Source organism: Gasterosteus aculeatus, chromosome 13, assembly GCF_964276395.1.
Source record: "Gasterosteus aculeatus chromosome 13, fGasAcu3.hap1.1, whole genome shotgun sequence".
Taxonomy (NCBI): domain Eukaryota; kingdom Metazoa; phylum Chordata; class Actinopteri; order Perciformes; family Gasterosteidae; genus Gasterosteus; species Gasterosteus aculeatus.
This window is the reverse complement of record NC_135701.1, coordinates 12,548,381-12,569,720: the sequence shown is the minus strand read 5'-3', so window position 1 is coordinate 12,569,720 and position 21,340 is coordinate 12,548,381. Positions and strand designations below refer to the sequence as shown.

The following is a 21,340-nucleotide window of genomic DNA, read 5'->3' as shown; positions in this document are numbered from 1 at the left end:
AACACTCATCAGGCTATTCATTACGGCCTGATTGGAGATGGATATTTCTGTTCCCTCATGACAGAATGGAGCTAGGGATCAAACTGGGGACATTACAGAATTTAGAAGAGCAAATGCGACACACAGCTGCTTGTGTGTGTCCACACACTTAAATAACACATGAATGTGTTGCTCATAAATGTTTGTGTTAATATGTGTAAATGTATACCGGGCAGTATACCACTTTCATTTAAAGTGCTATAGTTTAATCATTTATATCATAAAATGAGAATTAATTAAAACAACAGAGCTACAAATTATACTTTTTTAGCACTCTACTTAAATTGTATTACACTTCAAATGGGGTAAATAATAGACGGCATTGGCAGCACAGGAAAACGACCGTACAAAGTGTTTATTAAAAGGATTAATGCCCTCCCTTCGGAATTAAAGCCAAGTCTTGAAGATACAGCTAAACTTAATAAATGGCCGAGCTCTGGCTCCAAGAGGGGGCCCCGGTCCCGGCCATACTACAGTGAGAAGACCGCGACTGGGGCCAATACATCATCCAGGATGACAAGGAGCATTCATCTGCTGGGTGACTTTGAAGTTCTCTGCAGCGAGGTGAAAGAGGAGCCACGGCCCCCAACCTCTGTTTATGTAGCCACACTAGCCGCTGGGAGAGCTCTTAATGAATGATGCCAATAGATGGACACCACAGCTACAAGCCCCCCCCCCCCCCACCCCCATACACACACAGACGTCTGTGTGAGGGCCAAGACACACACCAAGGATTTACACATATGTTACGTTGAGTTCGTGGACATGTCAGTGTGTGGAGTATATCCAAATCCAGTGTGTAAAGTACACGTTGTCTGAATGTACAACTGGAGGTACAAGGCACCGATAGATGTAGTAATTGTAAAAAAACAAAAACCGCTAAACCAATAAGTTTAAAATATAAGCAGAGGCTAACCTGTAAGAAGCAGGCTATGGCGTCACTTCCTCTGAGAGAAAGAGGTTCCTCTTCATGTGCCCGTCCACTGCCCCCCTGAAGCAGCTTCCCGTCACCTGCATGACATCACACCATCAAGAGATTATTTCCACTAACTAATACATGCAGTACTGTTTGGCTAAAACATTTAAGATTCAAGAGCAAGTACAGAAAGGTGTAAAATGACAGTTCGTTGGACTTAATTACAGAGTGTAGCAGGGGCCTCTAACCCCCTGAAGCTCATCTCTCCAACACGCCTCTAGGAGCATGATGTCCTTGTTGTGCTGCTCCTGCTGCTGCTGCATGAGGCCTCCGGTGATAAATTATGGATGCAATGCAAAAGCTGTAAAATTTGTTGTATCTTCCATTATCTTCATGTTAAAGGCCACAAAAGCTCTTCAGTGAAGTCAGCCATTAAGAAATGACAGGTATTGCTATCAGGCTTCTTTATAGCTTATTACCTGCAATGACAGCAGCTGCTGCTGCACCACTGTACGGCCTATCACATTATTTGCAGCTAAAGTCAGCTACTGTGTCATTTCGCCTCATTTTCTTGACAGTGCTATCATAAATCCATTGAGCTGCAGGGGAAACTGTCGACTACCTCGATTATCTTCATAGCCTGAATGAATTCTGAAATGTATGTAACAGGCAATGACTGTTATGGATCAGGAGCCAGGGCCATATTGCCGCTAACTGTGTCTCTCTCCCTCCTTGTCTCTTTCTCAGGAGATGTGCGGATCGACGGCTTGAGGGCTCTGATATTCGCATAAAATTGAGTAAAGTAGGTGAACTTTGAAGCACACAGTGACAGCTCGTGATAAGTGACGTCAGATCCATGTCTTAAAGACAATGTCCTGGTGATTTGTGCTGGTGCCTTTTTACAGAATAAGACATTTAGTGTAATAGGTGAAGGGTCAACAACAAGATCCATTTGTGGTACAATAAATATACGTTAGAAAGAAGAAATCCTGGAAGGGGGCAGATTGTGGACGATATGGCTGCACATTTAAAAGTTGGTATTGTACCTGTCAGTGCAAGATTGTGGTTTGCCCCACAGGTGACCTTCGACACATGCTTCCACAAGCTCGACAAAGCGAGGGACGTCAACAGAACCATTTCCAAGCTGTCCGTGATCATTTTGCCTGTTGAGAAAAGAGTAAACACCTAACTAAAAACATAAGTAATTAACTGTAGGCAGCATTCTCATACTGTTTTATATATGCAACATAGTTTCAAAGCACCTTTCAATTTCTAGAGGCTAAAATAAATCAATTAAACTATTGCACGGAGCAGCATCCACTGGGGACTGTGGAACATATGCGTTTCCTCCCATCGCTACGAACCCTCTTTGTGACAATAACGAGACACAGCCCTATCAGAAGTGAAGCACCTCACCAACTAATTAAGACTCAGGCTGCAGTATGACAAAATAAAAAAAGGAGAAAAGTGCTTGAAGGAAGACCTGCTCTCCCGCAATTTGCATCTGCCACTTTTTTACTGCATCTGTTCCAAGTGCCATTCAACGTCCTCCTCCTCCTTTTGTTGGGGAGTGTTGAGCCCCAACTATTTAAGCTCACCTCCTACCTACCCGGAGCTTTGTTCCTGCTCCTCGGCGGACCAGTAATGAGCCAACCGCCACAAAACCGCTAGGAAATTAATGACTCATTACGGATGGGGCCTGGACGGCTCCAGAAGCCTCTCCTCCTCCCCCCTCTCCGCCCCCCACATGCCCGCACCTAATCCTCTCTCTCTCCCTCTTTCTGTCTCTTACTCTCATCCCTTCTGCCCATACAGAATGAGACCCCAACACCTCCCTATCAATTAGAGCCCATTACAGGGCTCCCATGCTAGCAGGGCAAATAAAGAAGGCCTTCACAACTCAAGAGAGTGTGCAGCGGAGATTGGGAGAGTTGAATGAGGAGCCTTAAGGTGCTCCTTTCACACCCTTGCCCTTATCCATTATGCCAGTGTGTAGAGGCCCCCGGGAGAAACGAGCAACCCCCAAAAAAGACTTTGGGATGAAAATAAGTCAAGGGAGGGATTCTTGGTCACACCTTTCTCCTTTTCCTTCTACTACAGCGCCAAATTATATCATAACTACTCCTCTAGGAAAGCAGCATGGTCAATGTGGTCCTTCTTTAAAGATTGTACAAAAAGATGGCGGGATATGAATGGCATGTAGTAATCACACCATCTGTGTCTGTATTCCTGGAAGGACAGACCGAGACAGTTATTATCAAGATGAAGCAAATGGTGGACATATACATGAAAATTCATGTGGTTATTGATTCATCTTAGTTTCACACTGTTTTACCCTCCGTTGCATTTCCCCCAGGCAATAGCTACTCACCCAATGTTGGTCTTTATTCAGAGCAAAAAAATATATACTGCTCTACATTGCCAGCATTTTGGAATATCTTTCCTTTTATTCCGATAGGAAATGCATCAGATTTTCATTGAGGCATGCTATGCTCGTTGGCTTTTGAAGCCATGGTGCATTTCAAGGCAATTCCTCTGAGAGTGAATGGGTGAGATCACATGGGTTTGAGGTGGTTTAGAATGGCAAATCCTGCTGAAAGTGTCATTTCCAGTCTGAGACATCAATTTGGTGTGTGAAACAGGGCCCCAGGAGAGCCCGACAGGCTTGGAGAATCCTGACAAGAGCAAAGGGTCTTGGGATCAACTCATACTCACCTGGATAAGACAAGAATTTCACAAAGTGCTTCAAATAAATGGAGCAAAGTGTGAAAGAAAGAGTAGAGGCAGAAACATGAAAACAGCAAGAAAAAGTGCGGGAAGGATGTAAAAAGAGAGGAGCTTTAGTAGCCCTTGATGATATATGAGAGCCTTTGTAAAGCACATCAGATTACAGTCATGCCGTTCGACTTCAATCACCCAAAAAATATTCTGCAAAACTTACTGCAAAAAAAGTTAATGTGGTTAGAACCGGGGACACTGCGTGTCCTTTTTGACTTTATTATCATTGCATAATGCATCGTTGTATGCATTAAAAAAATACACTGATCAACTGCCTCCATGCGGGTAGGATTGTCGACCTCATAATTATGGTTTATAGGACGACATTAAAACACCGAAATGAACAATTTAAACATCTAAATTACTGACAGCACTATTTCTGGCAAAACATTTTGTTAACTGTAAAACAGTGTACGTAGGCAGAGGTATTAACTCTAATATAAAGCCTCAATTAGATAAGTGAGAGCGAAATGGCTGATAATTATTGTGCCAGCTCATTAGACGTGTTTTGACACTAAAACCACTTAAATCACTACAGAGCCACATAAACAAGCACAGATGCAAACACACATGTGCAGATGTTGAGCGTGTATTCCCACTTTAATGAGGCAGATACTGTACAGGTTGGGTTTTACTCGTTTAAATAAAAAACACAGTATTTTAACCTTGATTAAAGAGGGTCTGACAAAAAAAAAGTAATTTATAAATCTTCGATGGTTGGTATATTTAAAAACATTTCCAAGGATTGTTACGTAACAGTACAGCACAGGACTAGACACTGACACAAGGTTATGTATGTTTCAACGATTCTTTCTTTGGCCTCCTAAGGGCAGAATACAGCCTACAAAACCCAAGTAAATGTGAGTCTAAAGAAGATCTCAATGTAAAAACTACAAATACAGAAGAGGAAAACCTTGTTGACTCTATTGATTGAGTAGTAAAGCAAGGCCAAATCCTGCTGTGCTGTTTATAAGGCTTGGCTGATAATGATACAGACTCATAAAGAATAAAATCCTTGGGGTCTTCCATCAAAGTTTAAGATCAAATCTGGTAAAATACAATGTGCTATAAAATATTAATGTGTGTGGTGAAATTATGCTGGCGGTAATATTTTAGATTGGTACTGTCTGTAAAATAGGCATATCTGTATTTATTTACAAGCAGGGGTAGTGGATATGGGGCTTTGTTTGAAGCCACGTTTATGAATATCGACTCAGGCTCCAAGGTAAGTGGCTATAAATCTTTGAGAGGATCTTTGTAAAGTTCCCTTGGAGGACATAACTTCAGGTCTAACCGCCTCCTTCCTTCACTTGACTTTTAAACATTTACATGTAGCCCGGCCAACTGCATTTAGAGAAGCTTCTAAATTACGAAGGGCTCCATTTTGTGGGTCCGAGTGTTAAGCAATCAAAGTTGATAAATCGTGGCGATAGATTTCTAGAATAGAAACAGAGGCGTGTTTGGCCCTTCATCTACACGGTGAGTCTGGGGAATTCTGAAATGGATCTCTGCGCAACCTGCTATGTTCCAGATGTTGACGTGGATGTACTGAGTGGAATATTCCCTCATTAAACCCTTGAGATTCACACCATACACCCACACTCTTTTTACTACGCTTACACCACACACTATGCTAATATTTCTATCATTCTTTTTATGCATACAACATAACATGATTCGGCCCGGCCCTTCCTAGTCTCCTGGGGTGAGATGATGAAAAGTGTGGACTACGTAAAGCCCAGAGCATGACCTGTGCTAGTGAGAGAGGCATTACTTGTCATGTGATTAAAGATCCTGTATCGCGCAGACCACCTTATGAAGACTTAGATCAAGAGTTCTCAAGAGTTCACATTAGATGAACCTACAGAATGACTCATTCACACCTTCTCTTCCTTCAGCGCCGTATCGTAGACATGTTTATCTATTTATTTTGGCTGGTGGTTCTGAAGTTCAGATCACAGGGGTGATTGCATTAGTAATTGTGCAGCAGCTGGCTGACCTGGAGATGATGGACACAGAGGTCTGTATCCTCCAGCTATGATGATCACATTGGATAATATAACTGATTTTTTTCCTGGTTGAGTTCAAAGGGCTCAATCAAAGTCTTTCACTGCTGAACTCCTGCCCTCCACTCTAAATGCATAATTAACTGACAAGTGGTAATAAGGTTGTGACCTTTAAAAATATTTTTTTTTTTCCCGCTGCCTAGTGATGAACACAGCAATAGTTGATGTCACCACGTAAAATAAGATGGCAGGAAAGCTGCATTGATCCATCCATATAATTCTAAGAAAATATCTTCCCCCTGTGCTAAATTGGATAGAATTGACAACCTACCATTAAAATCCCATTTCTCTTTCTCCCTCTCCTCTTTCTTTCTTTCTTTCTTCCCATTTCCATTTCCGTCTCCCCGGTGTCCCTGCAGCCTCTTTGTTTATGTAGACCTCAGCTATCTCCCGCTCACCACCACCAGGTATCACACCCTGAACACACAAAGGAAGGTGCTAAACAGGGACTTCAGGACATGTCACATCACACTTTAAGGGATTCTCAAGGATTCAGACAGAGTTCAGACATGGCAGAGCGAATGTGCACTAACACAAAAACCGTATGCAAACTCATATGCAAACTCAAATTCATATAGTTTAGAAAATTAAATTCATTGATTATATGGTATGACTCAAAGGAACATCATTTAAAGATAAAGATAAACAACACATATTTCTTTTATTCATCTTCCCCAATGGAGAATTCATTGCCTTACGTTTGAGTTTAGAATTGCAATCAAAAGCCAATCAATAGCAAGATTTTAATCATTTCTCTTCTAAAACGTTAACTGCTTTTTTTTCTGATGGACCATGAGTGTGGTGAAGGTGGTTATTGTGTACAATATCTAATGCAGTTAGGCTATTTTGAGACCTTTATTAGTCTTGGTTACCTGTTGAGCATTGACTCCTCTCTGACACAAGGAGCTGATGCACGACAGGAGGCTAAATAAAATGCATGAGTAAGTACGTTTCTTTCCAAGATGACTGAGTGTTTCAACAACCCTTTAAGCAGTAGCCTCTTTTATGGCCTCTGCTCTGAAAATGGCACATCCATGACAAAAAGGTAATAACTCTGGAAATACTTTGTCTATTTGTACAATTTATTTTTGTGGGGATAAAGGGGAACCCCTGTGAGTGCTACAATGTGTGACACTCTATATCTTTTGTATACTGTTGGAAACAATATATCAATATCACACACAAAAAAAGTTAGAATTTTGAGATTCACCTCAAACAATGTCATGAACTTGCCCTATAAATCCCATAAAGCTTCAAACCGTAGGATAAAAACAGATCTAGGTGGTACCCCAGTTTGTGGACAGTACAACATTTCAAGCTGATAGAGCAAGGATACTACTCTAGTCTACAGAAGGCTTTTGTGAAGCCTCACGTCAGATTTTTTTATACGCTGAGTTCAGATCGGCCGATTTGCGTCATTCCACCACGTTTAATCAGCCTGAATATGCCTACAGAGACGCACGCACCAGCGATCCTGTGCTTCCACAGGCTTTTACTCTGAAAACCAGGGAGATTTCTGATTGTCTCAAAAAAAACAACCAGAGAGCTTGAGCGACGAGTTCTGAATGCTAGCTAAATGCTAACAAGATCTCATTGCAAAAACCACGGAATAAACAACCGCACAGTCTTTGGACACATTTTTATAGTATTTTTATTTTACTAATATTAAGACAGTTAAAGTTGTGTTTGCCGTATTCTTAAGTGGTTTGTTGCTTATTGTAGCCAGGACACTAATGCTTCCAAAATAATCCAAGCATTCATATCTGTGTTCATGATGAGAGCTCGGTCTGACCCGGCTCTGGCTCACATGTTGCCCTAATGGGGATCCATTAAGCACATAGTTTAACCGACCTAAAAATACTGCATTGGGGAGATACTCAGGTAGCAATCCAACTCTGTGAAAACATGTGCCTGCAAAAACAGCTTTCACCTCAGTGTAAAATAAATTGGCCTTTTGATAACTGCTAAAAAAAAGTGGTCCTTGTCCCTGAAGTCAGTGCAATCGCACGATGCATTTTTTGGTTTTCCCCTCGCTTCCGGTTTTGTGACTAAAAATTGCGTGGAGCCCACACCACTTTAAGCCAGCATTTACAGTTACAATCTGGCTGTTGTTTTCCAAGCAACCGAGCTGTGCTTTGCCTTTTTTTAATTCATTTAGCTGTAAGGCAGAGTGTGATAAGACAGAACGAAGACTTCCCTCATAACGAGGCACATGCCAAGTCTGACATAATCCAATCTGGTCCATTTTCATCAGCTTTTGTCTTGTGTTTTTTGCCTCTCTTTTGGACTTTCCTTTGGTTCCAATGATGGCTCAAAAACCTGAAATGACACAATTCGGTCGCACTTGTATGGCGGTGAGGCTGCGATCCAAACGGCTTTTCTGCAGAGAAATCCTTGAAGACCCACACACATTTAAATCTGGCCCTGGGGGCAACAGGCTCAAAACCACTGAGATAAAAAAACATCCTGGCCAAAAGCAGAAATATATATTTTAAGGGAGGGCTTACCATGGCAACAAAAAGGCATGTCAAACTTGCGGAAAGGAGGCATTCTGACTGGGGAGTAAAAACAGACCAGTGTGCCCGTAGGAAAGCCTAAAAAAAGGCTCTCCGCATATTATAGGGCCCAGCCTCACACATGCATACAGCAGAAAGAGAGACAATGGCGGTAATAACAGGCGAGGCGTCAGGGTGCAGAAAAGAAGGTTTAACGGTCATTTGTGAGAAGAAACGCAACAGGGCCTAATAGAGGCGGTGCCATGGGTAGGATCTTACAGAAAGAGACAAACAATGTCCTCCTAAGTATGTGATTGGGCCTTAACATAAGAAACATTTCCTGGTCTGCACTGAGTAAAAACATTATTCACCTACAAAGGAAGCGTATTACTTAGATCAACACCTGGTTCAACAGAGACTCCAGATGTTTCTGTAGTCAGTATCACACCAACATGTTTAACCGAATATGAGGAGGAAGTGAGGATTGGTAAGAAAAACTTTCATGAATAAATATAAGCAAAAGGGACCAGGCACGATAGTACAGGACCATATTTTGTAAAAATATCCAGGAGTCTATAATGAAATTAGTGGCGAGGAGGAAAAACCCGGCACCCCACTGCTCTGTGCCGTGCTGTGTCACCTTCATGGAAAGCTGGCATTACGCCCGAGGACGTTCTCAATCCTCAATATTATGTGAACACAGCTAACCAAATTCAACAGAGGAAACCCTGCTAAATTATTTTTTTGCATTGCCCTGAACGCTTACACTTTCAGTGCAAACACAATCATTGCTGTGCAAGAACGATGAAAAGCCGTTACTCTTATTATAGAAGAAAATAACAGGCTCTCGTGTGGGGATTGATTGTTTTCAAATCGTACATCTTTGTAAGAGGAGTGTAAAGTAGAGCTAAGTCTCCATTATAGGACGCTGCTGCTACATTGCTTTTGATTTTCTGTCAACATCCCTCTTACCGACCAGGCACTGTGTTTACAAAATGCATCGTGGCCAAGAAATGGATTGAATACATTGTTTGTCTTCTGCGATCCAAATTGTGTCAACTAGTCGAAGCCATTGCAGGTCTTCTATTCAGTGTGTATGACTCTGCCAATGTTTATGGATACCGTAGGACTCTCTTGACTGCACAAAATGGGTATAGTTACTGAAACAAAACCAAACATAAATTAACCGTGAACCAAGCAAGCAGGAAAGTCACTCCTGCAAAGCCCCTTTTTCTCCGATGAGAGGATTATACACTGCAAAGGAGTCTTGAACCAAGTGGGAACCTCTCCACAAACTTATCCCTAACAAATCAATACCTGCTGCATAAACTTGTTTTTTCGTTTTTTCAGTCTCATGTTTCACTGGTTTTTACACCCAAACACGTGAATAAATCCAGCAGACTATTAAAAGTAGACAGGCATTGTGTATCATGTTAATGTTTATCATAAAATGTAAGATGCTCCTATATTTGAATGCCTTGTTCTGTTTTCTCGATATCGTACTGTCCATTTAAAGGAATGTAATAATTAGATACACAAAATACCTCTCAATCCCATCTCCATCTAGCCACACATTTTGAATACCTAAACAGATGTGCAGATTCACAACACCACATAGAAGCACTGAACTTGCATCCTTCTCTGGTTTCAGTACATATCTGTGGTTGCTTTATTCCAGTGTCTATTGTAAGTCACACTTCTGCACCCTTCCCCTCTCCTTTAGAGTCACGGCCCCTCTGTCCCCTCTAAGTACCCCAATAAATTCAAGCGTAATGCGCCTAAATGAGATCACTTACATGTGCCATTTCTCTTCAGCCATATTTATCATCTAACACTTTGGCCTTCATTAACAAATGGCACTCAAGGGTGTGGTGGTGGTCGGTGATTCCTCATCCCTGGCACAGGAGAGAAGGAGAGAGAGAGAGAGAGAGAGAGAGAGAGAGAGTGGGAAGGCCATCACCTAATGACACAAATTGCACCGGCTGGGAGTCGACGCTTCACTTTGTGACAGCAAGTCACGGTACAAAGTCTTTCACGAGGTTAACCAAATTACTGGCCAACAAACAGACGCAGACAAAGCCGCACTAAAATAATAATTTGTGCCGTCTTAACATTCACATTATTTGGTTTTCACTTAAATATATACGGTGCAAACACTGTTGCAGCCACCCGCGATGCCGAGGGTACAAAGATGACTCAGCTCGTAATTTCAACCTGCAGCAACACACACATCCTCCTTCAAAACGCTATCAAACGCTAAACGCTGGTAAAATCCAGATGACACCCACGGTCCAACGACCACCGGCCAACCAGATCAACATTTAAGTCTGTGCTTTAATTGGCTGAGTGGTCTCCTGCCCGGTATGTGGCAGTGGGGTGCATTGGCTTGGGATGACTTCCATAATATTACATACCGTTCATCACTTAAGGTTGAGCCTTACATTTATAGTCCAACTGTTATTCCGGCTCCTCATCTGCATTGGCAAAGAAGAGGTTCACTTTAGCTATTAATTATCCCGACAATGAAAAGATGAACAAAGCAAGGGTAACCCTTTTTTTATTTCCTTTAATAAACATTTTAAAAGAGCTTCATTATAATAATGTATTTTGATTAACGATGTTTACCACAGTGCCGGTGGTGAAAATTGCTTTCCCATAAATTAAACCAGTAAAAGTTAGTTGATGAATTATTGCCTACATGTAAAACGTTAAAGTCTAATTCATTCACAGCAGCTCCACTTTGTACAGTATCTATAAAATCTACATATTCATGGAATAATAAAGATAATTGATTAATTTGATTTACCTACTGTATTGGAGTTTTTTTCAAATATTCATTATATTCATTTTGGAGGAATACAAAATAGAAAAGTAAGATTCAGTGTTGTATCATATGAGGTTATGGATTTCAAAAAAATCTTAAGGAAAGTTTTCATGGTACAGACACAGACGCAGCATGGAGCGAACTAAAACTCAGTTCAAGGTGTCCAGTTTCAGATAATTTATACAGTTTGTACTGTATATATCTATACACACACACACAGACATCCGTGCAAACTCTTACCAAAACAACATAATAGCATCATGATGATGAGTCCATGTGTCCGAGGGCAAAGAACTTTTTAGATAAAGACCATTCAGAATGTTCCATACTCTCACTGCTTAGTTAAAGGAAGGGTACCGCATAATGCTCTTTGCCATTCTAAAATCAATTTTTACTCCTGACTAATATACGTTTTATGTTTTTTTTTGTTAAAAAAACAAAAATACGTTTTAAATTTAGCCATTTCATTTCTTCTCTGATAACATGTTCATGGTGATTTCAAACAAATCCGTGGAAATCTCTTGTACTTAACAGAGCAAAAGGCTGTGTACCCTCAAGGTAAATTTACTATCTTTCTCCAAAAAAAATAAAGATAGCAAGAAGAAGGGGACGCTTTGTGCGGCGAACATTTTAACATCTCTGTGTTTCATTTAAATCACTGACAACAAAATGGCCTCGAGCGCGATTCTCTCCCTCTCTCAAAGTTAACTATGACATCTGGCATGGGCTCTGAACGCCACGACAACAGACACCAGACTACAGACACCACGGCAGCATACAAGCAGTGCAGGAAAAGAGACGGCGAGGGAGAGAGGGGGAGATACACAGCTTGTTAATGGGGGAGAATTACCATTATTTAAACAACTCCTAATAACAAGTGGATTATGTAGAGCCTATCTATTGTGAAGACAAGCATCGCTCTAATGTCTCCGATGTTAATACCTTTTATTTATTCATTTTTGGTTTCAAACCCTGGGATTCATTGTCTTGACATATACTGGTGATGATATAGTGAAATACATAATTTGTGCTAAGCAATTAACTGAGGACCGACACTTGTTTTACAGTGAATATTTGTATGCATTATTCATTTAAGCATAAAGAATTGAGAAGAGATGGTACATGAGTCCCTCTGTGTGCCCTGGGGCTATTGTCACGGTGGGCATAATGGGGGGGGTTTCTAGTGCAAATGTTATCATCTGCATGTCCTAATGCTGCAGTTTAGAATGGAACTATGCGTGACTCATGAATCACCATCAGGTCTGAAATGTTGTGCAGACGAAGACGGAAGGAGGGAGGTGACACAGTGACAGGGGGAGAAAGGAGGGAGAGAGTACTGTCTTTAAAGGTGAAGTGAGGAGCACTGCGGCAGGTACTACTCTGGACCCACTTGCTTTCCCAATCAGGCAGAAATAATAGACATGATATTAGATTCATTATTTGCCGTTTCTTACTTGTGTCGGTCAAGACCCCGCTATATTTAGATTTATCTCTGGAACACATTTTTGTGTGCGCTAAACGATGGATTGACAATGCAAGAGAAGTCAATTTTCTTCATGTCACTGACAGCTTAGCGTGTAATTACTGTCACACATGCACAATAGTAGTACCCAGAGAATTGCAAGGGAAATCAATTTAGTTTTCAGGACTTCAACTTAAGTACATAACTTCCTTTGAAACAGTTGGAGTGGAGGTTGTTCAAATGTGAATACATATCATGTATTTGGTGTTTTGGAAGTTATTTGTGTATTGTTTAAAGATCTCGGATGGATTGTCCAGCAGCCCCCTCTTGTGGAACCTTAGTGAAGTGCACACCCAGGTTGAGCACTGCAGCCTCTTTCTGGTCCGTTCTACTCTCTGCTTCCTGCTGCAGCAGTCCTCCTCTGGCTGGATCTCCCCGTCGGTCTCTTCCTTTTGCGGAGGCCAACCCTCCCCCAATTTATCTTGCACCTTTGTCTTTATTTTTCGCCAGACCCTGCCGCGATCTCAGTGACCTCTTAGTCAAATATTTAGATGGTCGATTTGTAACCCCTTTAACAAACTGCCTCACAACCTCTTGCCGTAAAAGAAATCAATATGATGAGTTCAAATGCCAGTGGGAATGTTCAAACATAAGCAGGTTCACTGGAAGGCTATAGGGAGGAGTGCTGGCAGAGGCAGGAGTGTTGGTGGAAGGAGGTGGTGGGGGGGTGGTGGTGGTGGTTGGCGGCAAAAGGGGGCTCTGATGCAAATGTATGCACAGACATCGAGCAGCTATGCATATGGTAGAGAAGGATTACACAGAGGGATGAGCGCAGCTACTGAGAGGGTTGAAAAAAGGCAGCAAACGCTCGGGAACGCAGTGATGCGAGGCGGCGTATTTATGCGTATCAGCGAAAGGAGAAGAGAGGAGAGGATTGTATGTGGGACATGGTGGCTAAAATAGGCCTCGCCTCTTGTGCTTTACAGAGTGACCTCTAGTCGGGGGCCTTGGGGTACGAGGGTGTGGAGGGGGGAGAGTAGTTAGAGCAGCCTGCTCTCACTTTTCCCTTCAGGGAGCGACACTGCACCAAATAGCATGAACACACCAGCGCATTAATATCCTCACACTAACCCCCCTGACAATACCCCATTATGTATGTACGCCTCTGTGCATTACACACCTTGAACTAGAAACAATCGCACCCTTTATCTTTCTTTCCCCTTAGCACTTGAACCACAGCCAGGAAATGCAGTCAGCCCATTTTATTATATATTTTGTATTTCATAGGCAAAAAAATAAAAAGGTTTTACAGAAGCACACACACACCCCGCTGAACCCCCTCGCTGTGTTCTTTACATAATCAGTTACCTTGTGACACCTACCTTTGCTGCAAATGACTGTTTGCCTTTTATTCTGCTCTGTGTATTCTCTCTATCGCTCCCTTCCAGCCATGTGTATCATCCATAATTACAATTCACACTGATTCCAGCCTGCCATGCTAAAACCAAGCCTACAGTATAACGTAAAAAAAAAAACTTGTTCGGTGCAATGGGGGAACATGACAACCAAGTCGCTAGGGAGGGGGGAAAGAAGGGGGGAAAAAAAATCCCCATCCAAACAGAAGCTGTGGCCGCGGGGTAACAGCATCAGCACAGTATTATGATTTCTAAATGGGGAGCGTGTCCCGTGACACGGGTCCCTGTCCAGATATCGATTGCTCCTGTGGCTGCAACACTAACAGCAGGGGAGAGCCGTCGAACTTTAAAGCAAATAGTCCTTCTCCCCCGCTCAGAGTCCTCTTACAGGCGATCAATATAGGTCGGCCCAGCATGGCTAACACCTCTATCTGGAATAATGGCCTTCCTCCTATCGTTACTGATGAGGAAGATATACGGACATGCTGGAACGCGTTTCAAAGGTGGGATTCAACAAATAAAGACGAATATGTTCTGAGGAGGAACAGTTCTGTCAGTTTTAAACACAGTATTTAAATTGTATCCAAAAGTGTCTAAATACTAAATTCAATTTTAAAATAACTGCAATTTATTTTTTCTACAGGGAGCAAGCACGGCAAAATTACGATATTTCAGGGGCAGGACACACAGCAGTAAAACCACTGGTGCTTGGACACTTCTTGCATATTGTCCGTTAAAGAGTCTTTCATTTACTTCCATGCTTAAGATAGAGGTGGGCTGGGCGTCTCTTTGATCCCCATTAGCCCTGTATTAGCCACTGTGACCCTAATGTTCCCCACTCCATTACTCTGCTGCATGGAGAGAAGTGGAGATGATGGCCCTGAGAAGAGACGGAGGCTGAGGGGTTCAGCATGGCTGGGCAGAGATCATGTGTGAACGGAGAGAGAAACGCCCATCGCCCTTTCTGGATCACCCTGGAACCTCTCGGGACCCACAAAGGGTTACACCCTGTATTCATCTCGGCCCTGTCCAACACTCTGCAGAACATGATACGAGCTACCCTCACCATGTACAACACGTGTTTTTATAATAGAGCTATCGTCGGCATAAATGGGCAATTTACAGTTTCTTATTTCCCAAAGAAACCATTTTGCAGTTGTTCAGTAAGCAAGGCAAGCTAAACGAGGGTCCTATAAAGTGCTGAAAAATAAGATAATAATATATATATATATATATATTATATATATATATATATATATATATATATTGATTTTTTTTTATTCTAACATGCCAGACGATATACAAATATATTATACATATTATTATTTTTTGGGGGTAACACCCAATCCCTGTACAGGACATTTTAAGTAAGTTTGGACCAGAAACAACCATCAAAGTGTTTCCGTCGTATGGGTATTACTGTAAAACAGACAACTGGATACTGGCAGGGTTCAAAGCAATATGTAAAATGAATGCAGTTTTTCCTGCTGAAATCATCTGATCCTTTCCATGCCTGAATCGGATTCAGCTGCGAGCCAGATAGCTGAGGAGAAACACAAAGGGGAAAAGCAAATGAAAGTGAGAAAAAAAGAGAGAGAAAAGACAGACAGGAAAAAGAGGAATTTGAGAGACTGCAGCGGAGAGCAAAGTGTTTAAAGATGGTTGATGTAAGAAGTCAGAGGAGACGGTTCTTGGCAATAGGACTTAGCAGTGTAGCAAATTATGCGGCCAAAGCAGAGGCCAGTCAGAACATGGAATGTGACAGAAGCCTCAAATATGGCGACGCTGTAACTTAAAGATCTGTCGGCTAGCGGAGTCCTGCAGCAGCAAGCTTCTGTGTAGGGAAGTGCTGACTGCTGACTGCAGACATTTTTACAGAGGATCAGATGCAGATCCATCGTGACAAAAAGGCCCTAATTAAAGGCTCAAGCCGACCGTGACCAAAGCTACAGCAAACTAGTTTGGTAGAAAGTGCATGCATTCACCAAGCCATGCCATAACTAAACTCTGCATAGCCTTGCACTGTATAACATGAGAGATGCACGATATTCATAGTCTCTACAAGGCTCACATTGCCTCAGCGCATAAAAACTCAGATTGAGTGATGTGTCAACCCAAAAAAACGAAGAGCATATTTGAATTTCAAAAGGATAGCTGCAAAGGTTCAGCCTTCCCACTTCTTTATCGTGGCTTAACTGCTCTTGCCAATTTTAATGCGTAGAGGTGGGCTGGTCCTCTATCTGAACTCCATTAGCTCAGTATTAGCCGTAGTGACCGTAATGGTCCCCACTTCATTAATCTGTCGCTGGGAGACACGAGATGATGGCCTGGAGAAGAGATGAAGGCCAGGGGGTTCAGCATGGCTGGGCAGAACTCAAGTGTGAACAGAGGATACGCCCCTTTGCCCATTCTACAAGTCTCAAGGTCCGTCGGAGACCCATGGACGGGCACCAGACTGGATTCGCCCCATCCCACATAGATCCCTCGCACAAAAGGATCAGTGGTTATGAATAACTCTTTTGCTAGCAACCACTCCCCTCTCACGCATCAGGGCATTTCAGAAAATGTCAGGGGAGAATGAACGGCTCACGCTAACAAATAGCGCTGAAGCTGCAACAGACATTTATCCTAAAAATAAATACATTCATCGAGGAAGTTTTCAAAGGACGTGTACCTAAATACTCCAACGTGTGCTCGGCTCACTACAGATTTTGTTACTGGCCGCTCCCCTCCTGTTTGTGTAGTAATTCCCAAAGTTATTAGGTCCAATTGCACTAATTGCCACGAGGAGTGGCCACAGGGCATCTCTAACAGGCTGCATTTGACAGCAGTGAACTGTGCGTGTGTGATGTCAGAAACAAGTGGCACTGTCCCATATCTGAACCCACGAACTGCTCTTACACATGTCTCACCTTTCATCCCATGACCCCATTATTCCTTCTTCCATCGAAACATCACCAAACAGAACATATTTGATTGCCCCGGCCCTCCGATCTCTTTCCCTCTCATAATGTTATCTTAAGAAATGTGGAAACGATTGAACCTCCATGTGATTTTGGCGGCCGAAATGACTACCACATTGGCGTCCTCCGTAAATGAGCGTGTGTGAGTGTGTGTGTGTGTGTGTGTTTGGAGGAGTTCCCCTGGAGATTCCACTGACGGATTCCAGGGGTTGTGTGAGCCAGTTCCTCATCATGGCAAATTGACCATGTGCACTTGACGGCCAGCTGAGTAATCTCCCCACACCTCGAACTTAACACACCGCTCTGCAATCACAGAAAGAAAAATAACTTTGGGGAAGAAAAGTCATAAATAACCCAGCAGAGAGGGAGCTTCACTCTCTACTTGCCCTCTGAACCCAGTTGAGAAAACAGTCAATAACAAAGGAGCCCCAGGATTTTCACCAGAGTCACGTGGATGCAATAATTAAAAGAGTCATTTTAGGCCCTGGAGTGTAATAAGTGTATATAGAAAAAACGTGTGAACATTTAAGGTTCGAGGGTGGTGTACTATTAATAAAACAACCCAATGTAACACATGCAAATTCATGACAGTTCACATTGATATAGAGTATATACAAAAATAAGCAGCATGCAAAATCAACTTTGCCAATTGGGGAAGAACATACATGAAACCCCATGCATGCTTATTGCCTGATAGAGAGTTTCAAGTGACATTGAGTGTTGCTGCACCAATGCCACTTGCTAAATGAACTGTAAAACAAAAGAAGAGAGTGGGAGGAAGAGAGATACTGTAAGAGACCATGAAAGCGTTAGGGAAATATCGAATGACAAAAATAGAGAAAACAGACGTAGCCAGAAAGTATCGTTCCACACAGACTTACTGGTGTGAGCCGAAAGTGGTTTGAAGCCAGGGAGATGTAGGCCATGGTCTCTAGAAGGGAGGATTACGCTCGGGTGTGGCATGACAGTTGACTTTTCATAACACAGCCACACTGAGCCACCACTGGCCTCCAGGATCTGTCACCGGACTCCATCACAAGTGGCCCTCCAAATTGAAAAAGTCTGCAACCATCAGGAGGAGCATAAGGGGGAAAGGTAGGATGGAGGTTGAAATGTGTGCGTGTGTGTGTGTGTGTGTGTGTGTGTGTGTGTGTGTGTGTGTGTGTGTGTGTGTGCTGACCCAACCACAGAGATGGTCTAAGAGTGCAGTTGTCTGTGTGTATCGTGTGTACGTAGAAGAGCGATTGGGAGGAACAGAGAGGTGGGGAGGGAGAGAGCGGGGGGAGGCAGGGAGGGAGGAAGGGCAGTTGAAGGGTTTAGGGGGGAAAATGTGGTCATCAATTGCTGGCAGTTGATCCAGGGAGAAGATTATTGGACGGATACCCAGCGGCAGATGTCTGATGAGTGTCTATTAACCTGCTTCCTACATCTCGTAGGCCGTGTCGCTGATGAATTCAGACCAGGAGGCCTTGTCCCGCCCAATAGGAGGGGTCGGTAATCCCTCTCCAGGAAATAGCTGCCAGAGACCTCAGGATCCGATTGGCTGCCGCTTTGGCACAGCTAACAGGAGAAGGATGCTATTAAGGAGATATGAGTCATCCCCTGCTGCTTCTTGTCTGTTGCTTGACTACCATCATATATTTTTGCTTTTTTATTCGTATTCTTTTTGTTTCCCCATCTGTCTATTTTAAATAAGTGTTTACATCCATACATTTACTTTTTTACAATTGATTCTTTCCTTTCCTCTGTCGACGTGCAAATATATCCGTCGCTACCTTCCCTCCTCGCTTTGACCCATACAAGCTATAAGGCCGAAATTACATGACAGACCAAACATGCCTACTTTTGTTTTGGCCACACAGAAAAAACTCACAGGGGCAATAGCTCACTGACAGGAGCTGGAGGTACAACATCCCTGTGATGAACTACAATCACATGGGTCTTGGCTCTGGCTCATCTGGATTCCATATTTACGCTGTGGATATGAGGTTAGTGGACCGGGGTGTGGCCCGTCCCTCTCCCTAGTTGCCCCTGGTTCAGGTCCAACAAATGATGGATGAACAAACGTGGATGTGCCTTTAGCAGAGATTGTCTGGGACCAATAGAAATGATCAGGGTGTCCCAGCACTGTCGTTTGGCCTTTTGGTCTATGGGATTGATTTTGGCTACAGTTATCATCACTGACTCTAGAAATATACCAATAAGTAGTTGATAAGTAATGAGATATGAACTGACACCTTTCTTTAATCCATTTTGGTCCATTTGGTCTAAAAGAAACCCTAACGGCTCGACAATGTACAAGTTTGCCCATCGGCCAATAATTCCATAGTTTCTATCACCTGCAGAACAAAACAAAGACAGATCTGGAGTTAGGTCATGTGAGATGTAATAATACTCTCCATGCAACCATCTAAGCATGCCAGTTAGTTCACATTAAACCTGTAACCAGCGGCCCACTAAGCATGGCCCAGGACAACATGACTGGCTTGAGGCAGTGTGTAGGGCAGAAGGAGGCAATAAGGGGAGTGAGAGCTCAGGGTCTGCGCTCCACATCTGTTCCTGTATTAAAGGCATATGGGCCGGGGCCAGGCCAACCGCTCATGAGCATGCACGGACCCCCGTCCTGAGCCCAATCAGTGTTGATGGGGGTGATGTAATGGACCTGCTTTGGCCTCCCTTGTCCTCTGAAGCACAGTGCAACCGCACAATCCTGCCTTGTGGGCCTGACAACATGCCAGCTTGCTGTCAACAGCTGCCCCTCAAACACCGGCGGGATGAAGGGACAAATGCAAGGGGAGTGAAGGGATGGAGAAGGGGATGGACTGGGTAGCAAGAGAGAGAGGGATGATGGATAAACAGGTGACCTGTAGGAGCACTGGAGTCATAGAAGGTTGAAGAGATAAAAGGGATAAATGGAGAAAAAAGTTTGCTTTAGAGCCTTTGCCCTCTGACATCATTTCGAACAGAAATAAGCAGAACATAAGAACTTTATTGTAATGTAGTTGTGTTTTAAATGCTATATACTGCAGTGTCTTGTTACTGTAACTGCCAAAGCAAGACATACAAGCAGTATAAGTTTATGTTAATGTGCCATTTACAAAGCAATAACTGCCACTACCTAGTACATAGACCTGTATAAGATTACACCATGAAAGCAGACTCTACAACGAGACCCCACGCAACTCGTGTTTGTCTTTAGGCCCAGTGTGTAAGGCCAGACAGAGAAGGGAACACACAGTACAGTGTAGTGTGCGTTGTCTGTGTGTAAATGTGTGTGTGTGTGTGTGTGTGTGTGTGTGTGTGTGTGTGTGTGTGTGGCTATATGGTAATCAGGAAAAAGCTCGCTGGCCTTAACTCCCTATGGAGAAAATTAGGAACCCGTGTAACATGTCCCTTCCACAATAATCGGTGACACCGACATGCCTGGAACCGCGCAATTGTGTTTTCATCTGCCCAAACAAATGAGCATTCATCCGGGGTGTAATGGAGGAGAAGTTAAGGGAAGTGAACAGGATCAAGGCACGTTACGCTTAGCTGGACAGGTATGGCGATGAGGAAAAGGTAGCCTGGATGCCTGACTTGGTTGGCTGAGTATCAACTTGGGAGTAGGGGCTTGTGTCCTGCCTGGCTTATCAGGAGGATACGGTATAGTCACTCTGTGGTGACCCAGGAGCTTGTCACAAGGGGTGTAATGAGGTCAGATTACAGGCCAGTCCACGGACCGGCTGCAAAAGGTTGGCCCATAATCCCACAGTCGTTAAAGGAATGCTTTGTTAAAAGGGGATAGAAGTGATGGAGGGACTGAAAAAAAGGGGGGAATATAAGAGGTGTGTGGGGAAACTCAATAACACTTGATTCGATATGAAAAGCCTCTTGTTGCCACCCAGGAGAAGCCCGGCCAGGAAGGATGTGAGGGAAGCCAGCCGAGAGACTCCTACAACCAGGAAACAAGACATGCCTTGTTCCGGGTTTAAGGAGCAAACAGATTAAGATGAATTGATGCAAGCTTAGTGACTTTGGAGAATGGAGGAGAAAAAAACACCCACAGATCAATAAGGCTTAGGAAGCAAGCGACCGAAGACAGAATTTCTACTCACATTCAGGAGGATAACATTCAATGAAGAAACAGCGCTCTCATCTCATATATCCCTTTGTGTGGTTTAGATTTTAAAGAAAGATATGTAGGTGTAGAATGACGGAATTAACTAATCAGAAGAAAATATGATTTTAAACAAGTTTTTACAAAAAAACAGGGGTCTTGTATCTTGACACTTTTGAAAGTATGCAAGTCGTAATATATTTCCAAACAGGAACAATAGAGGAAGATTTCTCAGTTCATGCAGGTCTTTCATATGAATATTTGCATTTTCTTTTCTTTTTTT

At 43.0% G+C, this 21,340-nt stretch overlaps 1 long non-coding RNA gene across 1 annotated transcript in view; it reads right to left on the bottom strand.

The window, feature by feature from the left end:
• LOC120830819 (uncharacterized) overlaps nt 1-21,340 on the bottom strand; it is a 257,053-nt gene that overhangs the window by 159,347 nt on the left and 76,366 nt on the right. Inside the window, exons 4-5 of the long non-coding RNA XR_013452113.1 lie at nt 2,002-2,118; nt 956-1,050 (exon numbers count right to left, since the gene is read on the bottom strand). This is a non-coding gene — a long non-coding RNA (uncharacterized LOC120830819). The remainder of the gene's footprint in view (nt 1-955; nt 1,051-2,001; nt 2,119-21,340) is intronic.